Source organism: Micropterus salmoides, unplaced genomic scaffold (assembly GCF_014851395.1).
Source record: "Micropterus salmoides isolate LMB-PRFRI ecotype aquatic unplaced genomic scaffold, ASM1485139v1 Ms_hic_scaffold_2, whole genome shotgun sequence".
Lineage (NCBI taxonomy): Eukaryota > Metazoa > Chordata > Actinopteri > Centrarchiformes > Centrarchidae > Micropterus > Micropterus salmoides.
The window spans coordinates 41,872,066-41,883,034 of record NW_024041150.1 but is presented as its reverse complement, the minus strand read 5'-3'; the positions used below and the strand labels follow the sequence as shown (position 1 = coordinate 41,883,034).

The window sequence follows — 10,969 nt, the reverse complement described above, 5'->3', positions numbered from 1 at the left end:
AACAGATGTTAGAAAGTCACAGAGAACAAATATGTTGGTTCCTGTGAAATAGCTTTTTCCATTTAACAACTCTCCTCATTTACCTTGGTTCAGGCTGGTTTGATCAGTAGATGAAGAATCTTTAGCAGCATCAGCATGACGAAGCTCTTCCTATTGGACCGGACTTCCTCTTGTGCCTAGAACAGTTTTGTTCCCAAATCATAAATCAGCAAAAAGCAACGCCATCCTCTTTAATTGCACAGAAGTACCGCTAGCATCAAAGGATTTCCTGTAAATAGTAAATAGCAGTGTATTAGAAAACACACAAAAAATCAGACACGGTACCTCAGTCGGATGTAGAGGGCTGAATGCCGGATGCTCCTGCTGATCTCCTCTGGCGTCAGCATCTCTACTTTCAGAGGCTGGAGTTTCTTCTTCAAATCAGTTGTGAAGAAGTCAAAGTGTTTCTGAGCAGCCAGCTGAGGGAAGGTGGACCTCAGCAGGTCCAGGAAGTCCAACCCTGAAGGCCACAGGAAACTGCAGCTCCAGCACCGGGTACTTCCATATACACTGAAGCATAACAGAGAAAAGTAACGTAACCGAGTAACGTCAAAAGGCCAAAACTGACCTGCTCATGAGATTTAATTAATGATGCAGCAGCAACTGTTTTTTTTTTTAAGGCTTATTGTGCTTTATGAACAACACACACACACACACACACACCCCAAATATCGCCAAAAATGTGAGGTGTACTTACTTTTGTGAGATACGGTGTGTAATATAGTATTTAATATTTTTTAAGCAACTCTCTCTGTATTCTCTCAAAGGTTTGACTGATCCAGTGATCTTTTTTCTAAAGTAAGTTTTGGGTTTTCAACTGGCCGAGCCATGAACTTTTTCTTTATCATAAGTAACTAAAGCTGTCATTAACTTTGACCTGTGAATTACAGCTCTGACCAGAATAAAACAAGCTGACAGAGCTTACCTTTGAGTGAACAGAGAGAGTAGAGTCCAAGATGGCGGAAGCTATCGTAGCCAACAGCTGTTGCAACTACAGCACAGTCACTACTAGTATTGTTTCATCCAAAGTCAGATTGGGCATCTGAATAGAGAATTTAAATTTACCTCTGGTTGAGAGCACATCGAGCTGCGAGTCCTCCAGGACGCAGATCCTAAGATCTACGTGTTCTGTGGTTCACTGACCTGAGGTCTGCCAGACCTACTGCTGTCAGACTGATCTCTGGGCGACAATAACATAAAGAAATAAGATTAGGAGTCAGTTAACGGCAGAAAAGGCATGTAGGTATAAATGATGTGTGTTTTTAACCTTGTGTTCAGGCTGGTTTGATCTGTGGACGGAGAATCTGTAGCAGCATCTTTTCTCTGTGGCACTTTCTCTCTGGTCTTCACTTGCGCAGGAGGCTGAAACAAGAATTTGGTTCTCAAGTCATGTTTCTACCGAAAACAAACCCGAATACTGAAACTTTAAAAAGGAAAAATCTGTGTTATTTAAATCTGGAAATGTTGGGTTTCAGAGAACTTCAGAATGTTTAGAACAGATCTTGTCCCTGAGATTGAAGTGTTGCATCAGAAAAAAAAACTTCTGCCTTCGTGAATGAGATATGTACCTTCAGGCGGATGTAGAGGGCTGAATGCCCAGTGGAACTGATAGTGCTGCAGATCTCCTCTGGTGTCAGTTCTTTACTTTCATGATGGAGTCTCTTCTTCAAATCAGTTGTGAAGAAGTCAAAATGTTTCTGACCAGCCAGCTGAGGGAAGGTGGACCTCAGCAGGTCCAGGAAGTCCGCCTCCTGTAGGCCACGAGGACACTGCAGCAGCAGCACCGGGTACTTCTTATATACTGAAAGACACAGACAGCATTCAGTATTCAAAACCAATTTACGATCACGATTAAAGAACAATTATTTAGTTTTCTAGGTGGGATATTTTTTCTATTCACAGACTGATTATCTACATGTTAACTGATAACATAATGTTGACATCCACATAACACAGACGTGTTCCCTTTATTCGGCGCTTCTACTGCTGAATTATGACCGCAACTACTAAAATTTCACATAATCATGTTGTTGCAAAATGAATGTAAATGATTTTCACGTGCACACTGTCTTGCTTCGTCTCCTATTTCTTAAAAGGACATCTATGTGACAGATGCTGTTATAAGAGCAGCAAAAGTCTTTCGAGGTGCAATGTGTGTTCGTAGCAAGTGAGTGGATGAGCGAATGAGCCTGTTGTTTCCCAACTGCTGGAAAGTGAAGGAGGTTAGCACTAGCTAATATCTCTGTGTGCTTCAGACTCACGTGACTAAATGCACGGTAGTGTGTTTTAAAGGGGAAAGTACATGAACACTATGATTAGGGACTGGGGGGTGGTAGCAGATTTCAGATTTCAGTTTTTAAGAAGCGACTTTGTGATCTGATTGTGGTCGACTCGGTTGAGTTTCATCAGCGGCCATGTTCGGCCTCTGAGTGTGTGATGATGACTAACTAATGCCTGATGCAAGCTCCACTTAATACTCATTACTGAGCCCTGATCCACAGTACTAATGTGGACGTGAGAATCATGTTCAGAACCAGGTTTCAGGTGCTGTTCGGTTGCTCCACATTATTAGGCGTAATTTTCGGAACATTAAATACAACATTTTCTTACTTATCAACTAATAATATAGCTGCCAACGATCTACCATGTATCCTTGGATATCCGCAATCAGGCCTCTGCAAGTACTTATCCAATACTAAAAACAAACATTATAGCAACAAGTAATTGTAAAATATCTGTGCCTGGCTCACACGTGTACAGTACAACTGCTTTTCTTTGCATGATGCACTCAGTATTTTTGACATGGTGATTTCTTTAATGGGCAACTCTCTGCGATGTGTGTCGCACTGAAGAGTTAGAGATACGCCTCAATACAGATCGCACTGATTCAATTTACCTCTGGCTGAGAGCGCTTCGAGCTGAGGGTCCTCCACAATGCAGATCCTGAGATCGATGTGGTTCTGTAGTTCACTGGACCGACGTATGCGTGACCTTCTCCTGTGAAGCTGAACTTTGAACGCAGCACCTTTTGTCTGTGGCTCTTTGACTCTGGCCTGGACTTCCTCAGACTGCTAAAAAAAAAAAAAAGGTTTGGTTCTCAAGTCAAATTTCTACCAAAAACATACATAATACTGATGCTTTAAAAAGGAAGTTCTCAGGAAAAAAACTGTTATTTTGACCTTTCCCAACTAAAACTTCAAATTTGGATTCCACACATATGGAATTATTTCCATTTGTGGAATCACCATGAAGACGTTCAGAGCCTCTGCTGCTGCTGTTTTTCCCTTTTACACCTCTGGAGGAATATTAATAATAGAATTTCCATTTTTAATGTCCATCAGATCAGCTGACCAATCAACAAGCAGAAGCTCAAATGCACTGAAAAGCTGAAGGCTAAATTGTTATACTGTCAGGAAAGTATAACAATAGGAAAGTACAAAAATAAGAAAGTTAACAATGGTGAAAGAGGGTGTTGTACAGAACAGATCTTGTCCCTGAGGTTAACGTTTTGCATCAGAAAAAGACTCGTGCCTTCATCATCAGATAGGTACCTTCAGGCGGATGTAGAGGGCTGAATACCCAGTGGAACTGATGGTCCTCCAGATCTCCTTTGGTGTCAGCGTCTCTACTTTCAGAGGCTCAAGTTTCTTCTTCCTATCAGTTGTGAAGAAGTCAAAATCTTTCTGATCAGCCAGCTTAGGGAAGGTGGATCTCAGTAGGTCCAGAAAATCCGCTTCATGCAGGCCACCAGGACACTGCACTCGCTGCACTGGATACTTCTTATACACTGAAACACAAAGACAGCCTAGCTTACCCTCCTGCTGAAGGCTAACTTAACGTGAAGGCCACCAACCGACAACACAAAACTCCACACTAAAAGTTATACTGGTTTAATTATTGACATAGTTTTACTGAATATTTTAAATTTACCGTTAATTGAGAGCACATTGATCTCTGAGTCCAGGATGCAGATCCTGAGATCTACGTGGTTCGGGGGTTCATTGATCAGAGGTTTGCTGGACCTTTTCCTGTCAGACTGAACTCTGGGCAACAACAAACTGAAAGATGGAGATTGGAAGCAGGTAATGAAGAATAATCCAGTAATTTAAGGTGTAGTCTGTAGTTTGGACATTGTTTGTGTGGTATTAGTTTAAGCAGACTGTGTTTGTCTATTGTTGTGACTTAGTTGAAAATCAGATCACATAATTTATGCAGAAATCAAGGTGATACCAAAGGTTTTTACAAACTTTTTCCTGCGACTGTATCTCTTCTGGTGTGTTGCCATGTTTTTGGATCATATAAGAAGTTGTAACCACTCTGAGTTTCGTATCTTATTTAAAGCAAAAGTTGTGTTGTGCAGTTGTGCGTTACCTGGTTTGATCAGGATGGATGGAGAATCCGCAGCAGCATCGTTTTTCTGTGATGGATGAAACTCTTCATCAGTGGACATTAGTTCCTCAGCTTGTTTCCCAAATGACGTGTTCTTCAGGAAAATGTCACAAACATAAACCAAACATAATTTATTAAATGTGGTTAAACACATAAAAAGCAAAACCAATAACAACACCATCTAAACAAAGTTCCTTAACCTCCACAAAACATAAATAACACACATCTCTAACAGAAACTTATAAACATCAGAATGAAAAAGCAAACATAACAAAGAAAAGAGGCATACATGTAAATGCTCCGTAGTTGTATTGCGCATTCATTCACTGAGCCTAAGTGCTCAAAGAAGCTAACATTCACACACATTCATACACTGGTGGAACAGCCGCCAGGGGCAATTCGGAGTTCAGTATCTTGCTCAAGAACACTTCGACATGCAGCCTGGAGGAGCAGGGATTGAACCGCCGACCTTCCGATTAACGGGCATGATGGTAGGGACCCTTCTCTTCTCAATTTACACCACCTCATGGGGGCCGATAATTTGCTCGCATAGCTTCTCTTACCACTGCTACGCAGACGACACACAATTCTACCTACCCTTCCAGCCAGACGTCCCTACCAAACCTCAAGCAATCTATCCACTATAACACCAAACTACAAATTGGCTCTCCGTCCATCACTCCCACCAGGGTAGTGAGAAACTTAGATGTCATGATTGATGACCAGATTTCCTTTTCAGACCATGTTGCTACCGTCTCTCGGTCATGCCGCTTTGCTCTATACAACATAAGAAAAATCAGCCCCTACCTTACTCAGTATGCCACACATCCCCTGGTACAGGCCATGGTTATCTCTTGCCTTGAGTATTGCAATGCCCTCCTAGTTTCAGCTTGTGCGGTGAAACCCTTACAAATGGTTCAGAACGCAGCAGCACGTCTGGTTTTTCATCAGCCCAAAAGGACTCATGTCTCTCCATTACTGTGTGACCTCCACTGGCTCCCCGTGGCCTCCCAAATCACATTCAAGTCACTAATGCCGCATAAAGAGTGACTACTGGGTCTGCACCCATCTACCTAAACTCCATAATACAAGTTTACGTTCCTTCTCGGCCGCTACGCTCCTCCAACGAACTCCGCCTGGCTCTGCCATCCCTTCACACAAAGCATATTCAGTCCCAGCTGTTCTCATCTGTGACACCACGATGGTGGAACGAGCTACCACACACCATCACAGCAGGGGCGTCCCTCTCTAAGTTAAAAAAGCTCTTGAAAACGCATCTCTTCCGAGAACATTTTCTCTTATAACACTTCTAACATGTACTTCCTGTCCTCTTCTTCTTCCTCTTTGTCCTTACAATTCTTATATTGATAGCTCCATCCGTTAACTCTTACATACTTCCTAGCATTTACCCAATTGATGTGGACCGCGCTAACTCTGAATAGTGTTTATTGCTGCTCTTACTAGAATCTATTGTCACGTTTTAGATATTTTACCGTATTGATGCTTTATTGATGCTTGTAAGTTGTTCCTCAAATGTAAGTCGCTTTGGATAAAAGCACCTGCCAAGTGAATAAATCTAAATATGTACCTTGGGTCGGATGTATACGGCTGAACTCCCAGTGGAACCGACGATCCTCCAGATCTCCTCTGGTGTCAGTGTCTTTACTTTCAAAGGCCGGAGTTTCTTCTTCAAATCAGCTGTGAAGAAGTCAAAATCTTTCTGAGCAGCCAGCTGAGGGAAGGTTGATCTCAGTAGGTCCAGAAAGTCTGCCTCCTGCAGGCCACCACGACACTGCAACTCCATCACTGGGTACTTCCTATACACTGAAACACAAAGACAGCATTCAGCAGGAGGTAAGCTGGTTGATGATTAAAGGCAAAGACCACTTGTTGACAACACACCAACTCCACACTAAATGTTATACTGGTTACGTTCTGGACATAATTTTATTGACTGACTGATTAAATCTACCTTTGGTTGAAAGCACATCGATCCGAGAGTCCAGGATGCAGATCCTGAGATCTACGTGGTTCTGTGGTTCACTGATCCAAGGAATGCTGGACCTACTCCTGTCAGACTGAACCCGGGGAAACAATAAACTGAAAGATGGAGGATGGAAGAAGGTTAATGCAGAAATAATCCAGTAATTTAAGTCGTGTGTCGCATTTTTTTTTGGCTTATAACAAAGCTAAGTAAATCCGTTACAGAAACATTTAAAGTTTTAAGTTAAGGTATTTTATTGTTATAATTTACTTCATACAGCAGTGATGTGGAAATCAGACCCATTCTAAGATATGCTAATATTATCATCATTATTATTATTATTGTAATAGTCTTTATGTGTTTAATTTTTAGGATGTTTGAATAAAATTTTGAATTAATGATTTTTTAAATATTTATTTTGGATAGATTTTATAGTGGCCTTGCGATGGACTGGCGACCTGTCCAGGGTGTACCCCGCCTTTCGCCCAATGTCAGCTGGGGGCTCCAGCCCCCCCACGACCCTGTACGCAGGATAAGCGGTTGACGATGGATGGATGGAGATTTTTTTTAGTAATTGAGTAATAAACAAATTATCTTTAGAATAATCATAACAATTATTGGCGGTAGATTTACTGACTAGTCAAAATCTTTCATCGATTTGAAAAATCGTTAGGAACACCCTTATTGTTGTGCGTTACCTAGTTTGATCAGGAGAGGACGGAGAATCAGCAGCAGCATCGTTTCTCTGTGATGGATGAAACTCTTCATCAGTGGACTTTAGTTCCTCAGCTTGGTACTCAAGTGACGTGTTCTTTAGGAAAATGGCACAAACACAAACCAAACATATACTTATTGAAGGTGGTTAATTACATAAAACATATCTCAATTAATAACCTTCTAAACTAATTTCCATTTGCAAAGTGTATAACACCATTTTGAGATAATTACCCAGAAAGTACTACAGAGATATATAGGACTTAAGCTGAAACTATTACTAAGCTTATTGATCGGTTGATCGACTGAAGATTAATCAGGTGCTATTCTCTTAATCATTCAAGCAATTCCTCAATGACAAAAGTTTAATTGTGGAGGTCAAACTAGTGGAACAAATCAACTCTTCTGCAGGTCTCACAAAACAAAGTCTCTATGCATCAGATAGGTACCTTCAGGCGAATGTAGAGAGCTGAACGCCCAGTGGAACTGATGCTCCTGAAAATCTCCTCTGGTGTCAGCGTCTTTACTTTCAGAGGCTGGAGTTTCTTCTTCAAATCAGTTGTGAAAAAGTCAAAATCTTTCTGAGCAACCAGCTGAGGGAAGGTGGACCTCAACAGGTCCAGGAAATCCGCCTCCTGCAGGCCACCAGGACACTGCAGCAGCAGCACCGGGTACTTCTATATACTGAAACACACAGACAGCATTCACCTGGAGGCTGGCTGGTGACTAAAGGCAGGGGCCACTTGTTGACAACACAAAACTCCACTCTAAATGTTATACTGGTTTAATTCTTGACATAGTTTTATTGACTGACTGATTAAACTTACCTCTGGATGAAAGTACATCGATATGAGAGTCCAGGATGCAGATCCTGAGACTATGAGGTTCTGGGGTACATTGATCTGAGGTCTGCTGGATCTACTCCTGTTAGACTGAACTCTAGGCGACAATAAACTGAAAGATGGAGGTTGGAAGCAGGTTAATGAAGAAATAATAATTTAAGGTGTTGTCTGAAGTTTGGCCAACCATGTATCTCTACTGGTGTGTTACGGTTTTTATTTCTGAATCATATAGAACTGCTAACCACTCTGAGTTATGTATCTTATTTACAGCAACAGTCATGTTGTGTTGTTGTGCGTTACCTGGTTTGATCAGGAGTGGATGGAGAATGAGCAGCAACATCGTTTCTATGTGATGGATGAAACTCTTCATCAGTGGACGTTAGTTCCTCAGCTTGGTTCTCAAATGACGTGCTCTTTAGGAAAATGTCACAAACGCAAACCAAACATAATTTATTAAATGTGATCAAATACATAAAAAGCAACTCAAATAAAAACACCCCCTAAACAAAGTTCCTTAACCTCCACAAAACATAAATAACACACATCTCTAACAGAATGAAAAAGCAAACATGACAAAGAAAATAAGAGCACTGAAAAAAGACAAGGCTAAGATTAAGAACATCAGTGAGAACTTCCTGAACTACCGCTTTGAGGGTATTCACACAAAGTACTACAGACAAAGATAGAACTAAAGCTGAAACTATTATTTAGCTTATTTATTGGTTGAGCGACTAAAGATTAATCAGCTGCTAATCTCTTAATTGTTCAAGTGATTACTGAAGAAAAAAAAGTTCAGTTGGGTTGTGGAGGCCAAACTAGTAAATTAGCTCTTCTGCAGGCAGCACAAAACAAAGTCTTCACAAATCAAACAAAGTACCTTCAGGCGGATGTAGATGGCTGATCTACCAGTAAAACTGGTGCTCTGGCAGATCTCCTCTGGTGTCAGCGTCTTTACTTTCAGAGGCTGGAGTTTTTTGTTTTTTTGACATATGAAGACATCAAAAGGTTTATGAGCGGCCAGCTGAGGGAAGGTCGACCTCAGCAGGTCCAGGAAGTCCGCCTCCTGCAGGCCACGAGGACATCTCATCTCATGCACCGGGTACTTCTGATACACTGAAACATTGATGAATTTTCTCTTATTTCAGGTCCACAAAATGTATTTAAAGACGTCCTATCAGTATAATGGAAAAGAAACAAACGAACATACTGTATACTCCAGTACCGCTCTTAAGTACCGTTTTGAGAAACAAGTGGTACTTAAATCTCAAAACTTGTGTTTCCATTGGTCATAAATTTGAGGCTGCACAGACACTTGCAACTATGTGAATGCAGGAAATCAGTCAACTGCCCAAAAAGTATGACCAAGGGGGGCACATTGCTGAACACTATACTGCTGACACTAACCACAATTTCAAAACAATCTGCCATTTAGAATTATATGAAAAGCAATCCCAAAGCAACTAATAGTGACCAGGATACTCCGAAACAACTGATCGTAACCAATTACCTCACTAATAAAGTCCAAAGTGTAGGTCAAAACACCTACTGTCTAAGCCCCTAACTGTCGCCAAGTGAGTACCACAAGGCTCAAAACACTTTTTCTCATTGCATGAATGACATACAAGTGCAGGTTGCTCACTTAGCCACCTCTATGCAGATGATACCATTTTATATTGTATCATCTGCATAGAAGTGGATATTCGCTCCTCCCCATAACAGGTTTTAAGCACTTTACAACAATCTTTCCATTGTATACATTAAGCTTTCTCTGCCCTTCACCTTGTCCTTAACACCTCTTAAACAAAGATAATGCGAGTTCGTAGGAAGAACACTCCCTCCCACCTTGGTGTAATCACCATAGTTGAGGGAGTGGAATTAGAGTAAGTAAACACATACAAATATTTGGGAGTTTGGCTAGACAGTGCACTCTCTTACTCTCATCACATCACCAAGCTACAACAAAACTCTCTTGGGTCTAACTCCTAATTTCTACTTCATCCCTCCTCCGTCACCTACAGCAGCCACTCTTTGATTCATGTCTGGTTACAAATCCCTACATCTAACACATCACTAGGTCCCACTGCCTTTCAGTTCGCCGTGCCCAACAATCAGATGTGAATACAAGAAACAATAAAACTCTCTAGTCACCACTGCCACTTTTAAAAGCAAAATCAACCAACTCATTTTCAGAAACCGTTAAATGCTGTTGTTATGTTGCCCTGCTACTGTCTTGATCATTTTATTTAACTATAGTGCAATCTGTTCTATAATCTACTCTCTGTAGATTATCTTGTCTTAGTATGTTGTCATGAATCTTGTTGCCTGTGTTTAATAATTTGCTCACTTGTCTGTTGTTTGTTACTTTATTTAATCCCATTACACTTTCCATACAGGAGGCCTTTGTCGCCTGCCATGCCGTTAATGTAAATAAGAACCTGGTCTGAATTAACATGGTAAATGGTAAAATAAAGGTAAATTTTTTTTCTTCTTAATGTTACCAGGATACTCCTAAACACCAGATCATAACCAGGATACTCCAAAACACCTGATCGTAACTAAGATATGCATGTAAACATACTCACTGTGTTTTCACTGCAGATCGGATGTGCTTTAAACTTACTGTGGACTGAGAGCACTTTGATCCGAGAGTCCTCCAGGATGCAGATCCTGAGGTCTACGTGGTCCTGTGATTCACTTATCTGAGGTCTGCCAGCCCTCCTGTCAGACTGAAGTGTGGGAGTCAATGACCTAAAAAATAAAGACATGGTGGTGTTATGACTGACTGGTCTAACCGGAGGGTGAGCCACAAACCTGGGCAGCCGTACAACATTGTAAAATCTAGTGCTAAAGTTATGATAATGTTTTATTTTTGTTGAAACATATTGTATGACAATCTGAATTGACCATCACACGGCTACAGTTAAAGACCTGTCTGGAGGTCAGGTCCTGGGTACTGTTCTTCAAATGTGGTTTAACTAATCCAGTCTGCTATCCAGTTAAA

General features: G+C 41.1%; 1 long non-coding RNA gene across 1 annotated transcript; it reads right to left on the bottom strand.

The window, feature by feature from the left end:
* Positions 1–1,174: 1,174 nt before the first annotated feature.
* Positions 1,175–1,677, bottom strand: LOC119912331. The gene is made up of 3 exons (XR_005446136.1): positions 1,608–1,677; positions 1,307–1,401; positions 1,175–1,219 (listed from the first exon to the last, which is right to left on the bottom strand). It is a non-coding gene; the product is annotated as an uncharacterized LOC119912331 (long non-coding RNA).
* Positions 1,678–10,969: the final 9,292 nt, after the last annotated feature.